General features: G+C 37.9%; 1 protein-coding gene and 1 long non-coding RNA gene across 2 annotated transcripts in view; one reads left to right on the top strand and one right to left on the bottom strand.

Annotated features, from left to right (window-relative positions):
* FAM135B (family with sequence similarity 135 member B) overlaps positions 1-19,887 on the bottom strand; it is a 209,871-nt gene that overhangs the window by 169,230 nt on the left and 20,754 nt on the right. The gene's annotated exons all lie outside the window — the stretch shown is intronic.
* Positions 565-10,353, top strand: LOC139827330 (uncharacterized). Its single transcript, XR_011737844.1, has 3 exons — positions 565-683; positions 9,069-9,200; positions 10,191-10,353. It is a non-coding gene; the product is annotated as an uncharacterized lncRNA (long non-coding RNA).

Here is a 19,887-nt window from a genome sequence, read left to right as displayed (position 1 = left end):
GTAACATATTTTTAGAACCCAAGAAAGGCAGAAGAAGCAAGGAGCCATCCTCTTTACAGATCTTTCCAGCCTAGTCTCTTTGCCTTTTTCATTATAGAAACTGTTTTGTGTTTGTGATTGCTTGTGCTGCACTGTGCGTTTTCAGAAAAAAAAAAAAAATATATATATAAATGATTTAAAGTACTTACTTACTCTTGATGGCATACAATACAATGACATGGGAAATTTCTGAGCTTGTTCACTACTGATTTCTTACTGCTTCCTAACTCTGATTTGCCTTTCTGTTTGCTCAGTATTTAACTGCTTGCAAGAATTTTTCCCAATTCTTTTCAATATCTCTTTGTGTTCCAAGGAACTACTTTAGAGCCTTAGTTTCATTTAACTATTGAAGATTTGAGGATTTTCTTCCCTGGGTATTTTTCCTTATCAGCTGACACAGAAATACTGCTTCTACAGAAAAATTCATCAGGGCTTGACTTGACTTTAACTGAAATCAAGAACAGGTTAAACTTTAAACACAGCTTGTTTTCTGATGGTTTCAGCAGAAGGGAAAATCCTTCTCTTATACCACAAGGAAGATGACAGAGAAGCCAATATTCAGCTGGGAAGTTCCTATCAGGCAGAGGAGGATACTACATTGATATCAACAACAACAAAGTGTAGTCATCTTTTTGAGTCTAAAGGTAAGTACCTTTCTAAGAGCTATTTAGTGGATTGTCCTAAAATCCACAATATCAACATGTAGGTCAGTTAATCCGTGGTAGGGGAAAGTCCTCAGGCTAAAAAATGAGTGAGAACACCAATGAAAAGGAAAAAAAGGAGACTAACTGAGAACTGTAGAGGAAAATGTGAGTACATAAACACAAACAGGAACATGCATTTCCTCTGTGCTCACAGAGCAAAATTACTTCACCTCTCACCTTATTTGAACCAATAAAAGCAAATCTGATCTGAGAAGCATTCTGCAGTAGAAGTATAAAAATGGTAATTGAAAGTTTATTACTTAATGCTTGGCAAAGCTATTTCCCATGGCAATTTGATAAATACCTTGACTTTTCTGCCCGTCATAACCTCAGACATTTATTGCCTCATTTGCTATAACAAACGTTCAGTTATCTCTCAACTACCCAGCCAGTATTTAACAGACTGTGTAGCAGGAACAGTACCACAGTAGAAAAAAGCCAAGAGGTGAGACTGGAAGTCCAGTAGTGGGAAAGACAACAGCTCTCCAGAGAACTGCACTCATCTTAGACAAGAAAAACTGCTTAATTTAAGCAGAAATCCTGCTTCAACAGGTTTGGAGAAGCAGAGGGCCCTTTCTGCTGATGGAGTCTCTTCTCACTCTTTCCAGCTACAGGGAGAGCAGAGACCCACATCTCCACAAAATACCATAGGACAGACAGAAGAAATCAGCACGGGGGACATCACTTGGACTGCTGAGATGAAGTATTTACTGTTTTATTTACTGCAAGCCAGTTCTTGCTTAGACAAAATGATCTTAGCACAGCTTTGCAATCCAAACAGAATGGGGGAGGGGAGAATCCAGTATCGGAGTGGATTGTAATCCTCCACAGCAGTGGGATTTTTATAGTCAAAAGGATAAATAGAGCTCTTGTAGCAACTCACTGCACGTCCTCCCTTTGCTTAATGCAGGTTGACACTGCTACCCGTTTGAGCTTTCTCTGCTGCAACTAATTTCTTGAAAGTGCAAGTCTATGGGGAGTGCTGCCATGGTGGAGCAGGATAGGGTTCTCCTCTTCATTGTGGGGCACTGAGCCAAGGGTATCCTCAGCCAGCAATGCAAAATGTGTATGGCAACACTGAGGGCATTTTGGAAAAAGAAAAGGAAAGATATCACAGAACCATTTTGGCTGGAAAAGATCCTTGAGATTATTGAGCCCAACTGTTAATCTAACACTGGGACTCAACCATGTCCCTGGGAACCTCATCTACTTGTCTTTTAAATGCCTCCAAGGATGGTGACTCCACCACTGCCCTGGGTAACCTGTTCCAACATCTGACAACCCTTTCAGTGAAAAAATGTTTCCTAATATCCAATCTAAACTTCCCCTGGCAAAACCTGAGGCCATTCCCTCTTATCCTATCACTTGCTACTTGGGAGAAGAGACCAACACCCTCCATGATCAAACCTCCCTTCAGGCAGTTCAGAGATCAGAAGCTCTCCTGTCAGCTCCTGTTCTCCAGGCTGAACCCCCAAGGTTCTTCAGCCACTCCCATCACACTTGTGCTTCAGACACTTCACCAGCTGTGTCTGTGTGTGCACACCTGTCCCAAGTCATCTCTCAGTGACACTGACACCCATGGTACCCATCTGGGTAGGACCAACAACTATTGCATCTTCCACATCTGGAGAGGTTTGAGCTTTTGTATAAGGAAGCAAAATGGAACAAATTTCCAAACTAATAAAAAAAGAACATGAAATTTCCAATGGAAAGTACATAATACTCATGAAGGTGGGGGGAGCGGGGCAGGGGGGATACACGGAAGATGATTGCAATGTAAAACTTCAGTCCTGTTGTTTTCGGTGTCTCCTTTGGTGTTTGGATACCAGCAGCTGAGGAAAGATCAAAGCACCTCAAATAGACCAATGGATTATAATGCCCTATGGAGCCAGTATTAGAAGTTTATTCTTTGGTCTGCATTTCTCTGATATTATTCTAATTAGTTGTATTATGATGGTGGTGCCTAGAGACTCAATTATTTCATTTCACCAGGGATAGATGCTGCATTTATTTTTAAACAGTACACTTTAAATATTTACCAAAGTTGTTAAGAACCTGCAATGAGATGCCAAGAGATGCCAAGGCCCTTCTTTCCAATAGTAAGGATTCAACTGTTTTTTAGCAAAGTTCTGCCTTTTTTTATCATTCAGACAAACTCCAAAACTTAAACAGAAATATTAACCTGTCTTGCTTTTTAATAACTGCCCAACCTGAAAGAATTAGTGATGTCTTTTCTTTGCATTTATTTTATTTACACATTTAACCTGGACATATTTTCTGCAGAAGACTTAATTCTTTCAGTGATAAATTCCACACCTTGGATTAAGAGAAGAAAGAAGACAAAGGTAAAAAAAAAAAAAAGGAAATGGTGAAATTGTTTCCAAATATTTTCCAAGTATTTTGCTCTTTTCTTGAAATTCCAGATGCAATTGGATACAGAAATATTTATCTTCTGTTACACAAAGGTAAAATAGGAAAAAAAAATAGTAGTCAAATATTTAAAAGAAAACTATGAAAAATACAGCTCTAATTCTGAAGTTCATAAACAAACAAATAACAGAAATATTAATATACATATATGTATGTAATTTGATCAAACATTTGAACAGGTGCCAAGAGAGGCTGTGAGATCTCCATCTGTGGAGATCCTCGAAGTTCATCTGGACAAGGAGCAACCTGACCTAACTTTAAAGGTGGCTCTGCTTTAAGCAGGGCTTTTGTCTAGGTGACTCATAGAAGTCATCTTAAATCCATCTATTATTCTTTGTATAAACAATAAATTATTTCAGAGGACCTTCAATGACATCACAAAGCATGGGGTAAATCCCCAGGAAGGAGACACATTTGGTCAGTCCTTCCTGCAGACACAATTTTCTCTGTAAATTTAGAGCTGCAAGCAGAAAAAGTAACAGATGAAGCACATGGCTGAATGAGGACCCTAAGCAGTTGCTCTGACCACCCTTTTCACAGACCAGATCCCAAACAATGCAATTTACCTACTTCTTCAGAGTTAAAGGCTGGATTTTGAATCAGAATCAACACTGAATTTTGAAGTTTCCCATGATGGCCTTTCAGTGGAACAATCTTGGGAGAGAGATTATTTCCTTCTTCTTTTTTGTGTTGTTGTTGTCTCTCTTCTTCTTTCATCTTCTTCCTCTTCTTTTATTCTTCTTTTTTTGAGACTTACAGAATATTTGTTGTTGCTGATGTTTTGGACTGAAAAGAAACTTCTAACACCCAATTTTAATTTTTTTTTTTAAACAAATGATTTTGGCATTGCTGATGTTTTTCAGTATGTTTCAGTTCTGTTGTTTATTTTTTCCCCCCTCAAAATAAAATTTCATCACAATAAATACATCCATGTAAAAAAAGCAGCATTATCTGATAAGAAAATGTTTCATCATTTCTTTTTTTTCCTCTAGCTTGATCTGTGATATTTGTTTAGCACATTCCACTCCCTGCACAGTAACTGTGATATCACTGTGCCATGGGCACTAAATAAAAACAAAAATAAACTAAGGACAAAATGCTCATCTAGCCTGAACAAGTGGAGATGGAGGGAAGTCAATATAGTTATCTTCAATTACACATTTGAAGGGCCAAACCTGCAACATAATGTTCAAGATTTGTAGCATCACCTCAAAACCAGTCACTTTTATCTGCTAAAGGACTCCCACCTTGACTGTTCACAGGGAAGTCTTCTCATCTTCTCACTCAGCTCTGCAGTCATTCCTCACTTATTTCTGTCTCTGCTTATCTGAGTAGGTCTGGTAGGACTGAACATGCAGCAGTTGAAGTGATTCTTCATGGTGCTGACCTCTATGTTGTCCTGATTGACACGGGCAAAGCCAGAGACCTGCACCTGCTGCTGGAAGCTATAGATGCAGTGCAATTTTAGCCTAACAAAGGTCTCACTCAGAGCACTCAGGGCTTACACAGCAGGCAGGTCAAATCCCTAGCATCAAAGTTCTGTCCTCTTTTTTTTTTTGCAATAAGGAACAGCAATATTCACTGAGAAATGTGCGTAAATAAACAAGGATACAAGACAGAGTTGCTTACATCAGCCAAAATATTTAACTTAGATGATGATGGGCATAAGTAGCAGCAAAGGAAATTATGATCACGGGTAAGGGAAATATTTTTCACTCTGTAGGTGGTTGCACACTGGGAACTTGCCCAAAGAGGTGATGGAATCTTCATCCCTGCAGATATTAAAAACTGAACCAGATATGACCCTCTGCAACTTGGTAACCTTCAGAGGTGCCCCTGCTTTGGGCAGGGGATGGACCAGATCATCTTCAGACACCCTTTCCAACCCAAATTAGTCTTTAATTATATGACCAAGTTTTGCAGTCCTTTGCAACTCTGCCATACTGACAGACAGCTTAATCTGACTGACTGTAAATCTACAGCATAAGGATGATCCCTTCTAAAGAGGAAGAGCTAAATCAAGACATTTGAGAGTACATATCTTTGTTGTTACAACAGGAATGATTTAAGGGGAAAGGGTACCATGAAGTGCCATATTTGCTGGTATGTGTAAAGAAATGTCATCAACTGTAGAAAAACTCATCAGCTGTAAAGAGAGTCATCAACAGAGCTATTGTGGCACTTTCTTGAGAGCAAAAATTACATGCATAACTCAGCAGTCACAACTGTAAGAAAAAAAAGTCTTCAAGTGTTACACAAAGGCTATCATGTCCACCTCCTTGTTGTCCTTATACCCCAGGACTCTGCAATGTCGAGATTACAAGCTGAGAACAATCAGACGAACAAGATGGTCTGGAGGTACTGTCTCAAGAGGGAAGTAGGTGGAAGCTCTGCAGTTCTCTGAGCTTTCATAGCAGGCCCCTGGCAAACACCTACACAGAGCTGCTCATGACTGTGCGACTCACAGCTTGTACCAACCCACCCGAATCTCTCTGTGGTTAGCAGTTCTGCAGACCTGAGTGCAGAAGGGTAACTGAAGCAGTAAACATGCAGAGAGAAGAGGAAAGAGAGGACAGGAGCCCAGGATGGACATGAACACTGTAGGCTGGTGGTACAAGAAGCACAGGGGTCTTTGAGGTCCAAGGGTCAAGATACAAAAGTGATGGACTGGAGGACACCCAAGCCAAGGCACCATTCTCATTCCTTGCCTCATATTGCCCGTGTTAACCACGTTATGAAGCTGGGTGTATAAGTTCTAGTGGAAGAAGTGAAACTGAAAGACCTGATGACATTGGTATGAGGCAGACTAGAGAAAAAGTTTGTCAGGGTTGTAAACTTAAATACATACCTGTTCTCATACACCATATCGATATGTGGAACAATTAATAGTCAGACAGGGTCATCCCTGTCTGAGAAGCTTCTCCAGTCTTAAATAACTTTCTGCTTTTACATTTTGTGTCTAATGTTTGTGTTGTGAAAGAGATGAACAAAGAGAAAGATTCTAAAGAAGGGTGAATGAGATGACTGGAAAAGGATATAAGGTTGCTGGTTGGGTAATATAAAGATCAACCCAAATGAAAATGTTTCTCTTATCACCCTATCCTTTCCCACTCTAAATGCATATAAGAATAAATATAAAACATATCACTATTTTAAAAATACTAGCGGATTTTTTTTTTATCTTCTCAAAGGCAGTTTTATTGAAAACAAGAGCCTTATTGCATAAAAAAGGAAAAGAAAATTAGATCAATGTCAGTCTTCATCCCGGGGTCTAGGTCACTCCCAGGATGAAGAGTGCTGACCTTTATATATTCCATCTTCCCAAACCAGAATGGCAAGCCTGGTAGTCATCATTTTCACAGTCCTGTAATCAGGGAGAAATTCTAGGATGGCTCATCTCAATTTTTGCCCAGTGGATGTGTTCCAATATGTACAAATAATTAAGAACTTGATTAGTCAGAGAAAATTTGTCTTTAAGAATTTGGAGAGGGTGCAAGGGACACCAATTCCAGCCACATTGTCGTTAATGTTTAATTTTTGAAATACAAAATCGGACAACAAGAAAGACCCATTCTAAAACAGAAAAGCCCTCAACAACGCTAACAAAGCTCTTTCCTGGGAAACAGGAGATTCATTTCTGATAGTCTTCTCCAGTCTTCAGATAGTCTTCTCCAGTGATCAAACCACACAAATAGAGGATTTAAAATTTCAAAATCTCATGAGTGGCACTTGAGCTTCAGTGTTACTTAACTCTAAAGGTGAGGGGAGGCATGGAGGCTGCAGCTGCAACAGCTCTGCAGGCAAATCAGAGTTTGTCTGAAGTCTCTTTGCTTACCTCTCCTTTGAAGAGCTTCTGAACACCTGCAGCTCACAATAACTGCAATTTGTGAAAGCCCAACTAGTCTGGAAATCAACCCCTATGCCCACACCAGAGAGCACATTAAAATGAAGCACCCCGGTACTTAAAAACCAGCAAGTCATTAATAATCTAAGTAACGAGTAATTACTGAAAACCAACTGTATAGAGCCTGCCTGAAAGTCTTCTTTTACTGAAGTATGCATGTGCCAAGCAAGCAAATGCCTAACCCTTCCAGCACCTCATTTAGCTCAATACACTATCTGCACATCTGCTTTTACAAATAGCTATTAAACAAATTATACTGTGGTACATCCTTTTTTTCTTTTTTGAAACAACCCACCAATTCAGAACTCACTCCCATCCCGCTGTATAATTTTTGTGCCAGGAAAAGATTGCAATACCAATATAGCCGTTCTAGGAGCCATTCACTGTTGCTAAGAGGACATCAACACAACTGTTAGCCAGCAGCAGTCATGGTAGAAATTAACGTTTCAATGGATTTTCGTCTAGCTTCATAGTCTAAATTGAGGGAACAATAGAAGCTATGTTCTTTTATTGTAAAAATCTCCCACTAGTAATTCAAAGTCATTTAGTCAGTTGAATTGGCATTTGCTATAAACACATCCATGAATTAGCTGTTTTAGTGCAGTCAATGTATCACCATTAATCTCATTTAGGAAAAAAAATACGATTTTCAAAAGAGAACACAGCAACTTATGTTCATTATAACAGGCATGTACCTATCTGCCTAACATATGTGTGGTCACATAAACTCTAACATATACAAGAGGACTGTATGTGCAGAAGAACAGAATGGTGCATAAATTTCCATTCCAACTAGTATGTACCTGCACATGACAAATTTTCAGAATTTTATCATATACATTTACTAGTATGCTTCCACAGTTGTTAAAGTCATTCAGCAATGTGTTTTGTTACTGCTTTAAGGAGAATACTCTGCAACTTCAGATTTCTACAATAAAGCATTTATTCATTTACCAGAGTTGAAAGCACCTGTGATTTGGTCAGGAGGCAATAATATTCCACCAGGATTTTTAAGTGTACTGATGTTGTCCTATCAACAGTAATCACTGGACATTAGAGTGCTAAGAACCGCAAACTGCAAAGTGTTGAACTTGTCTTTTCTTGTACAAAGTTAATATCATTTGGCTCACCAATACGTGAAATCTTTTCTTTCAATATAATCATGACCTGTGATATAAAAAATTTCTGCTTAGTAAGTTACTTACATTGTGCCCTAGTTGGGCAGCATTTATTTAAACACAATGATTTTGTTGTTTTTGTTTTTGTTGTTGTTGTTGTTTGGGGTTTTTTTGTTGTTGTTGGTTTTTTTTGTGGTTTGTTGTTGTTGTTGTTGTTTTTTATGAAAAGAAAAACGACAAAGAAAAATGTCTTTATTTTATTAGAACTAGAGAAAGATAAGGATAAAATTAAAAATGCACAAGGTGTCATCTGACATTTCCATGATTCTCCTATTAATGAACTTGGATCTATAATCTACAGCCACCCTTTCAATAATATTACCACTGAGCTCAAATTGGAGCAATGCACTTCAGAGTAGCCTATGAGGCTGGGAATGTAAGAAGATTCAAAGTCTTCTACTGTAAGAAAATATCTACAAGCAGGATTGCAGGACCATCTTTTTGTTTCCTTGTTCTGAGGTGCTGGATTGGTTATTATTATTGTTTGTTTATTTTTAATTGTCATCTACAGATTTAACAAACAAACATTTGGCTCAATGGGAAACAAAAAAGAAGTAAAAATTTAAAAAGGAAAAGGAAATGTCTCCACGACGAACCCCATACCTGGCAAAATTCTGCTAATTTTGGATGCTTTGCAATAGAAGCCTTTAAATTTTTAAGTCTTATTTCATTTTATCCTGTTGCTGCATGAAAGATTGCAATAAGCAACAACTTCACTGAATATAAACACAAAATACTAAAAAGATATGTTCAAAAATACATGACATGATCAAACTTCAAGAAAATTATTTTTCTTCCACTCTTGACTTTCAGCTCAGAATACTTCTCTACTTTTCTCATCACCATGGTAGAAAAACATAACTTCCTAGGACAAGGACAGTGCCAGGACAAGAGAGACAGAAGGCCACACATCTGGCTGAGGCAAACTGGTGTCACACAATAAAGGTACTGTTCCAAAATTAAAGATTTTAGAGGGACTGACTCAAGTCCTTTCAACCTTTCTCTTACATATGAACACAATTTTTTAAATGACAGAAACATTGTTAGTAATTCATTTCAAAATCCCAAGAGCAACCAGCCATGATAGCCAGCTACTAGATATGTGAACATTATCCCAGTCTGAGTTGCAGGAACAAGAAATGAAAGAAATCATCCTCCTTCAACTCTGGTACACCTGAAAATTGACGTTTTTTGTTGACTTGCATACATATGGCACAACCTGGATGAATGGGATTCTTTACAGGATGAGAAAACAGTTGTTTTTTTTTCCCTTCTTTTCCCATGTCTAAATCCTCCCTCCACCCTGGTGAAATCACAGAATCACATAATGGTTGGGGTTGGAAGGGACCTCTGGAGATCATCCAGTCCAACCCACCTGCTAAAGTAGGTTCACCAGAGCAGATCACACAGGAATGTGTCCAGGTGGGTTTTGAATATCTCCAGAGGAGACTCCACAAGACCTCTGGGCAGGCTGTTCCAGAGCTATGGCAGCCTCCAATGAAAATAAGTTTCTTCTCATGCTGCCTCTTGGTTTGATCAGTCAGAAAAAAAAAAAAAAAAAAAAAAAAAATGTGACTTCTTCACTTCCAGTTTATTATTTTGGTTGCAAGAACTCAATATTCAGCCATGGACTGCATCTGATCTATCAGCCTCAAACCCATTAATCCACTATTGATGCTTCAATCAAGACTTCAGTAAAGAAAGCTCAGGTTTAGCTCAGATGTTAGATACTGTGTCAACATAGCATACAAATATGGTAATATAGATCTACACATTTCACCAGCAAATATGAGAGCTGAAATACCAGGAAACTGTCTTGAATTTGAAGTACCAAATATAATTCAATTTTAGGTAAATTCATAATTAAATTCTTAATCTTGCTATACCCAGTCAACAGCTGAAAGCAATGAAGTAATTCCCATTCCTTCTTCCCAGGGATTTTCACTCTAAAATATACGAAGTTCTTGAATTTTGAAACACATAAAATTCCAGCTGAGTGGAGTGGATTATTACATTTTACTGCAGCAAGAAGTGTGCACAGGAGGTTTTACACGCTATACGTTGGGAAGCCTGTCTTCATTCCTCTCTGCCTGCCGACAGCCCAGAACATTTTGTCACTACAAAAAGGTAGCTAAACGATTTAATAAGAAACAGTATTTTCTTTTTCAGTCCTCAGGAGGGAGAGGGAATAGCTGGGTATTTAAAGACTGAAAGTAAGATATGAAGATATATTACTATTGAAGGAATTCCTTAGTCAACACAACATAGATACTGGAAGACAAGAAACCCCATGGCTGAGGCTGGCACTTATTCAAAATATGTTCATTACAGACTGAAAGAAGACATATAATTCCCAACACGTGCATGCATACTCAAAGACACATGCACGAAATTATACATACACATTGTGTTATACAATGTGAATGCAGGACAATTCTTTGTATCATTTCCATGCTTGTTGCTTGGATTATGATATGTAATGGGGAAAAACTAAACATCTAGAACACCATATTTCTCTTGTTTGCAAGTGTGGCGAGCAATCCCCGCACCAGGTCTGATAATAATATGGTTTTTTTCCACAACTGAGCACACCCTTTGCTACAGTGTCTGAAAATATCCTGGCCACCAACTTGAAGCATAAAGAAATGGTAAATGAAGACTTGTACAAACATGCCAAGTGTATGTCAACACTGAAAAGCAGACCCTGTGGTTTTAAGAGTGTGGAGGGTTTTTTTATCATCTGGGCTGAAAATGCTTCAAACTGCAACCAGTCACTATCTTGTTGTCTCATCTCTCTCTTTGCCAAGCTTCAGTACTTGCTGCAAAGGGAGCACCCTTTTCAATTGCTGGCTGAAACCCAGCACCAAAAGGGCACCCTCAAATTTTATGATCCTGGCAAAGATGAACAATGTTGAAATAAGTTACAGAAGTGAAACCAGTGAGAAAACAATGTACACAGAATCCCAGAATAGTTGGGGTTGGAAGGGATCTTCAAAGGTCATCTAGTCCAACCTCTCTGCAATGAGCAGGAACACCTTCAACTAGATTGGGTTGCTACATGTCTACTAAAGCCTGGGCTTCTGAAGCAAGCCTAGTCTTGTTCTGGTTCACTACCTTTCTCTTACAAAAATTGCTCAAAACCAGTAGAAAACTCATAACAGTTGTGATTACTGTCCAGAATCATAAAGTAATTTTCTGGCTTTGGACTTCTTTTTTTTTTTTTTCTTTAGTTTAGTTGCTGTTAATTGACATTCATGTCACTATCTAAATTAGAGAAAGAACTTTAAAAGAAAATATTTATTACAGACAGAACAGTGAGACATGCCAGCCCTTTGGTGTTTCTGGAAGGTCACTTAGTGATTTTCCACTGAAAAAATTCCTCTCACACACATAAGAGCTTTTATTCCATAGAGTTAAAACAGATCAGAAGAACTGCCTAACAAACTGTGTTTTTCATCATCATTAGATGATCTCCAAGGTGTCATGTAGTTGTCTGATGCTATTGAAGAGTAAAATGTTTCAGCAATTCTTGGACACAAGATAAAATAGATGTGTGTGACATTAGTTGCCTGATGTCTCTGAAGATATATGTTTCACATTCTGCATTACTTAGACTTTCTAAGGTTTATGTACAAAAATATCACACTTACATAACTCAGCTGAGAAGAAATTAAATCAATATCTGTCCATCACCTGCCAGTATAGAGTGGATTTTCAGATATAGCCAGGGTAATTGTTGGCATTCCTGGATGTTGCTAAGAACTCAGGAGGAATTAAATAGTCAAATTCCCAAACAAGGGAATTACATAAAGGCTTAAAACTCTTATAAACTCTAAAAGAATTTTCCTTGTCTTTGAATTTTGCCTCTGATTTCCTCATAGTCACTTCAGTCAGTGTAACGAGTCAAGAGACAGAGTCACTGTGGGCATCATTTTTATTCACTAAACATTAGTGAGTGCTTATTGACTAAACATTTTGATGAAATTACCCAATCTAGTTAACTCTTGGAACTCTCCACCATTTGTTTCTTGGCTGAATTCAAAACAAAGATGACCAGCTCTTCAAATCTGTGCTTTCCTATATCCTTTCCAAAACTTCATTTCACAGTCATACTCTTGAATAGATATTTGTTCACTGCAAAATAACCTGGCACCCTGCTTTCATCTCAAGGTGGAAGAATAATTCAATGAGCACTGTTCAACACTGTGATATAAGAAATCTGAATTTGTGTTGTGACACATTTTATACCTGACTTTGGATGAGTTATTTAATTTCTTTATGTTTCTACTCTGTTTATGAAAACAAAACAAAACAAAGCCACACACATACATACACACAAAAGACCCCCAAACCCACAGAATATATAGCACTCAGTGAAATGAAATTTTCAGGCATAAGAGCTACACATCCCAGGAAAGTACTTCAGATAATGTTTTTCTCATGCTATTCCAAATACTTTCTTCTTCCTCCAGCACACCCGGCACACCAGGCAATTTGTGCTCCAGCAGTTACTAGTATTGAACTGTTTTCCACAAATACTCATCAACCATTCCTACTTCATGCCATAAGTGTTTTCTTTAGCTCATATTTACTAAGACAGCTTTGGAATTGGCAAAGTAGAAACTTGGCTGAAGAGCTTGGGCAACCCACATTTATCCCAACTGCAGTCTCATGTGGTTTTTTGTTTGTTTTTGTTTTTTTTTTTTTCCTAGATCTTGAATATCTCCTTGAATACTTTTAAAACTCTTTTGCATAACACTGATTTGAGTCTTTCAAGATCTTTAATGCATCAATCAATATAATCTCTTTTTTAATGCTTGGTGAAAACATACAAAACATTGCACACAGCTTGACTCTTTATGACAGCAACTAGGACCTGGTCTGTTTATCACTTCAGAAACAGATCTACACTTGGACCTTCATGCTATCTTCTGCTAAAATTGTAACTTTTAAGTAGCTTCTGTCTGACAGCACATCCAAACAGCAAGGTGTTCTACAAAAAAAAAAAAAAAAAAAATTCTAAATAAAGCAGTGGAAGATAATTTTAAAGGTTAATTCTGGTAAACTTTAATCAAGAATGGTCAGCACAGAATGGATTAATTCTGTGCTGGTTTATATGCATACAACCTGACCAACTCTAGAAGGAAGGGACAAAGAGCAGAATTTGATTTTTTTTGAAGATAGAGAACTGAGAGTTTCCTATGAAGAAGTCAGGTTCCACCAAGGTCAGTGTCTCTGGTAGCAATACACAATGAGTTTGAGCAGTAGTAATTTCAAAGAGTCACAATCTGCATTCCCATTAGTGATTTCAGCTATAAAATAACATTAGCGTCTTAAAAAATAAATAAATCTGAACAAGCACATGTAGCACTAAGTTTGTAGTGACATGTGGCAGAGTAGAATCTATTAAAATGATACCTCTGTCTCAGGAAATCTATGGTTCTCCAGTGGGGTACATCCAATTCATCTGAGGACTTCAAGAACTTGCTTTATTTATAACATGAGTGTCACAGATCAAGGAGGTTTTGATAGACAGAGAGTCATAGGAATGTTACTGGGCTTCAGATCAAATTGTGCAAAACATAAGTACTATAGATTGCCAACACTGCTGAAAAACAGCAACAAAATGGTTCATAAAGATGGGGGACAAAGTAGTCATGATATTGATCACACTATCGTACTAATATTACATGGAATACCTACCAAATGGTTTTGAAAGGGAATGTGGAAGATGCACTCAATAACAACATTGAGACAATGAGCAAGAGCTGACTATCAAGCACATACTACCATGCAATGATGGAGAATATTTAAAAAACCTCTTCAAAAGGAATTTGGCTCCATATTCAGTCATACAAACTTGTGTGTCTACACATGCACCCAGGTACTCTTCCCATTGCAGTCAATAGAAATGATGGGCCATGGAGAATTTCCAAAGCACTTTAACATAAGAAACTCAGAGTTGCAGCCGGTCACCTGACTAGACTGTTTCTAAGTCTCTCACTATTACCAAGAACTTCAATAGTTTTGAAACTCTCTTTAAACCCCTTAATTTTTCTAGTAACCTATTTGAAATCAGAATAAAGTATTTCAGTAGTAGCCAGTGAGCCTCAGTAAAGACTCAATATTTCCTTTTCATTGGTCACCTTCACACAAACTCCAACAGAATACAAAGCCACTTATTAAGACCTGGATCTTTATATTAATATGTGAAAATATTTGAGTTTTTAAAAAATTATTATTATTAGCTTCTTCCCTGAATGCATTCAAATATCACATCAAAAAAGTTAGCAGGTAGAGTGCTTTTAAAGTTATATAAATTACAAATCATATTTGTTAACTTAGCTGACCCTAATATGGTAATTAACATCAAATTAATCTCTCTTGAGGAGATATAAAACATATGAAATCAAGACAGTCTGGAATCCAGCCCAGTAAAAGGGTTATGTAAAGAGGATGTACTGAACCCTCTAGTCAACAACTTTGCATTAATCTTCTAAAAGAAGGTTCTAAATGCTAAATTTTAAAGTGCTAGAGTAAACTAAAAACCTGAGGATGTAATTCCTAACTCCATGAAGCAGAATTGTAATTACATATTCAGAATGAGATTATTTAATATGCATGAACATTACTCTTAGGTTAACCATCCTTTTTAATAGAGGGTTTTCTCAGCTAGGACAGTTCATTCTTCTAAATAAATAAAGAAATAAACAAAGTAAAACAACAACAACAAAAACAAAACACCAGACACGTGCTGTCGGTCCTATTGTAATCGCAAGAAAAAAACATGGCAAGAGCATCTAGTGGTGAAATCATTGACTGAGTCTCTAGCAAAAAACTCTAGCTAAAATTTGGAGAACAGAGACCTGTCATTGGAAAAAGAGGTGCAGAATGTGTTTTTAAAACTCAAAACAACACACATGTTCCAAGGAGAGGGAATAAATTAATCAAGAAAAGAGAGCAATGGAGAAAAGAAGAGGGTCTGAGGAGAGAAAGACTTTCGCAGGAAAAGTCATAATCTCACACAGAGAGTGATCCCAAAAGTGGTGAAAACCAAGCAGGTATTTGTAAGTCTCCACCTTCCATAATTTTCACGTACGTTTCTGTCAGAGAAGAGGGCTCACTCTTAGTTCCTTTGCAAAATTGGGATCTTCAGTTTTCTTCAAGCTTCAAAAATGTTGAATTGTGATCTTGAGATGAACACAAATAAATTATAAAGGAAACTCAAGTGAAGCTGAAGTCTGGTGGTATTATGCTGCAGGACTGTACACCCAGGAAGAATGCAACTGTCAAACTGGCAGGGCACCATCCAAACCTACTTATCTTAGGTCCCTTTGTAATTCAAAGCTATGAATCACACAGCACACTGGCAGTGGTTCAAAAACATGTGAGTGCAATTTTCAAACAGGAATGTATTGATTTCTTCTAGTACCTATGAGGTCAAATGGACATAAAGGAAGTGTATTTCTTACAAGAGATGTATGGTTGCATCCTTCACAAAGCAATCCGTGATTTCTAATCCCCTCATTTTATTAAGCTAAATCAGCATGGACCCATGAGACAATGCAGGAAGGAAGCATAAAAAAGCTATGAGACAGAGAACCTGCCTTTTCATGCCAACAGTCTAAATATCCTCCCATCATCACTCACAAAGGTTAAACACATGCCTCAATCTTATAAAAGTCTATACAAATTTATCAGGGGAAGCCCTAAAGATGCCTAAATATAATAAATAGATGTAAATAGGCACATCTGCATTTTAAAACTTGCAGCGCTTTAAGGGGGGCACAGGAATTGGAGCTTTATTAGGCACTGAACAATTCCCATGTCATTTAGATCTCTTCTTTGCCCACAGCAAGTAACTCTTCCCCTTGTCTGTTTGTACAGCCTTGGCACTAGGGGTCCATCATTCCCAGCATTTAGCTCTTGAGGCTCTGACAGTCGAACATATTTAGTCTTATAAATAGAAAAACATTTGCGTCAGCCACTACACTATGCTAATTCCCTAAATTGCCATATTTTCATTACTCGTTATAAAACATCCTCTTTTTTCCCCTCATCGGGGAATGATCTCTTGTGTAAAGGAGATAAATGTGGTTAGCAGTCTAATTAATCCTCACGTTAGATCATATTTTCTTAGAAGGAAATACTTAAATTTGTAGAAGGTAAAGAAAAAACATCAAAGAAATGGAAGATCCCTTTTCCCAAAAAGACAGTTTACATTTTCTGTACACTTATAGTTCCTCTAATTGCAGTACTTCAGACATTATTCATTTCACCCATCTCATTTCCATTCCCATTTCTCAGGAGGAGCTTGCAAAGATGATAGTCCTCTGCCTGTGAAGCCACACTCCCATCACAGTGGGTTGCCATATCAACAGAAGAAGCTTCTTTGATCCCACAACTTGACAAACTTCCCTTTGCTCTTCCTGTTCTCCCCAGGTCATCTGCCACAATACAGGAATTATACTGTAGCACTGAATAATCTTTGTAGTAAAAGTATGCATAATGGGTGGTCTCAGTGTCCCCACTTAGCAAAAATGTCTTTAAATTTTCTACTATACGTGACATAGTCTTACAACCAGGATGGTTATTCTCATCTACTGGAGGACCAGATAATCAGATAAGTCTCAGGATATTTCAAGGGGCAACGAAGTAGCAATTGATTTGTTAATAATTATGTAGTGCTTTGAAGAGTTAAATAGCTGGAAGCACTGGGTAGTATAACTAAGAAATTGCTAGATGCAGATAGATTAAAAAACAAAATTTCGTATCTAAACTTGCTACAGAGCTATTCACTCTCCATCTCTAGATACTGTTCTTGCAGTGGCTATTGATTGCATAGCACTAAGCTTAAGAGGGCTTAATTCTGAAAAACTAGCAGGTAAATTCTGGTCTTATTCAAATTAATAAAAACCTTGCCCTGACTTCAGAGGGTCCCTATCTTGAGAAACTAACATGCATGGTGATATTTTTTTCTAGTTTAAGCACCAGCAAGTCATTCTAAGTAAGCAGATTTATTTCTCAAGAAGCCACCTTAACGTGCATACAATGATTGACTGTGTCCCTCTTGGGTGCTTTAACAATACTGCAGGGGGAAGGCAGGTGTGAAGATAAAGCTTGTCTGCTTCCATGCCTGGAGATCAATTTCAACAGCTTAAAATAGTGGAATTAGTGGATACTCTTTAAATTTTCACCATGCTCATAAGTGGCAGTGAATATACTCATTTCACAAATCATACTTAATGTTTGTTTCAAAGCATGCCCTGAACTCTTTGCTTTGTCTCATATTCACCACTATCATTAGAGTCACTTAGACAATTAATTGGCCACAAAATGCTGCCACCTTGTTCTGCATCCATCAGAAGAGTACAGTGACCTGCAGCAAGGAGTGACTGGCTCACCACAGAGTCTTTAATGATTTGAATCATTGATTGAGGAAGAACAGTGCTACTGTAGCTCAGATACTGTAAAAAAAGGTGTAAGGGAATTATCTATTGTGATCTACTGGGTTGAGAATGCCCAAATAATTTTGCTTTTTCTTTGCACCAAATCAGAAAGCTCAGCTGAAATTCTATCTGTATAGATAAGAAATCAAGTAAAATCATCCTTTGACTAAGGAAAACATACTGCATTAAAGGCAATATGACTTGCCTTATATGTGCTCTTCCAGTACAATGTGCAAAAACTGGCTCATTGGTTGTGTATGGATGATTTGTGCATGGTACTTGTTTGCAACATCTAAAAAAAGAAAATCTACTTTTCCAGACAAAACTTGATACTAAGGTCAACCTGGATGCATAGCACCTCAATTCCACTTGCAGTCTAGCCTGATTTTGAAGGCACAACACCGAGGGTAGAAAGAGTGAAAATTAATAAGTGCAAACCAGTGCCTAAAACCAGGCAAGCAAATTCTCAGGGAATTACACTTTTCTACCCACAATATACTCCAAATCATACTGCTTTATTTCTTGATATTTTTTTCATGTTGTCAGTCAAATAGTGAGTTGGCACCACTGAATTGATTGTTCCCAAAACACGTTTCCTCACATTTCTAGTAAAATTAAACAAATCTAAGCAATAGCTCAGTTTGCTTTCAAAAATGTATACAGATCTACGAGTTTATTTAATTTTGTGGCAGGCAAAAAAAGATCTGCAGCCTCTCCTCAACCCCCAAAATAAATCATTGAGTTTAAAACAGTATTTGAAGCATTGTGGGTAAACAGTCACTTCTGGTAATGCAATGTGGAGGACAACCACAGAGCTTGGATACAGGGAAACCCCAAACTCTCCATGGCTCATTGCAATTGTAGTGAGTTCATAGAAGTAAGAAACAGCTTCCAGCTTTCATGCAGTTAGGTAGGAAAATATAGAACTGGTTTGCTAAGCACAAGCTTTCTTTGTGGTGGGAGAAAGCCACTAACATCTAAGATAATAAAATTAAAAAAAAACCCAATCCTCTGAATACAGATATTAAGCTGCATGACACTGAACAAACACTCAGAAATACAAAGGAAAATTAACCATTTCTTATTTTTTGGTCAGCTATCATGCGATTAAATGGACTATCCTGAACAGAGTCAGATGAGTCAGTGTCCCAAGAAAACAGAAGTCAAACCTACATCACAATGTTTTCAGAAACACAGAGTGCCAAGGTCTTGATTCTGCAGGAAAACAACAGCATGAAGAAGCCATTTTCTTACATCGCAGATGTCCAAGCAAAATAGAAGAAACCAGACGATACAGGTTCCCCACAGCTTTATAAAGACATCTGAAATATACCTATCAGCAGGATTTTTTCAATCAGTCTCATCCTACTAAAGATGTCCTATGTTTCTTTTTCAGTTCCGCACTGGAAGTTTCTTGCCTCAGTGCACTACAAAGTCAGTAGACTGTTTTAAGTCTACATATGTTCGCGTTCATGTTGTCGTTCAAAGACAGAATTATCATCGTCTTCACTTGTTAAAGGTTGTTACCGTTTCTTAACCAGTATCATTAAGGCTGCTTTTTCCTGAATGGAAAGATCACAGTAAAAGAATAAACATTTAACACCTACGCCTCACCTCCCAAATTTTTGCAAAGTTTTGAGGAACACAAAATGCTGTGAAGCAGTTAATGTATTTGGACAACTTGAGGGGATTACAGGTGAAATATTGGCTGAAGAACAATCAAAGATAAGAGTCTGAGACCTTATTTATGTTTACAAATATCTCAAGAGTGGCTGTCAAGAGGATGAGACCAGTTTCCTTTCAGTGGTGCCCGACGACAGGATGAGGGGCAACAGGCACAGACTGAAACACAGGAGGTTCCATCTGAATATGAGGAGAAAATTATTTCCTTTGAGAATGCCAGAGCCCTGGAACAGGCTGCCTAGAGAGGTTGTGGAGTCTCCTTCTGTGGAGACATTCAAACCCGCCTGGACACATTCCTGTGTGATCTGCTCTGGTGAACCTGCTTTAGCAGGTGGGTTGGACTGGATGATCTCCAGAGGTCCCTTCCAAGCCAAACCTGTCTGTGATTCTGTGATAAACTATCTACCTGCAGCTCTAGGTATTGCTACCACAATATATAAATATAGAAACAAGACTGAACATGGATTCAGGTTGACTCTTCACCAGGGATTGACTGCTAC

Source organism: Patagioenas fasciata, chromosome 2 (assembly GCF_037038585.1).
Source record: "Patagioenas fasciata isolate bPatFas1 chromosome 2, bPatFas1.hap1, whole genome shotgun sequence".
Lineage (NCBI taxonomy): Eukaryota > Metazoa > Chordata > Aves > Columbiformes > Columbidae > Patagioenas > Patagioenas fasciata.
This window is presented reverse-complemented; position numbering and strand designations above follow the sequence as displayed.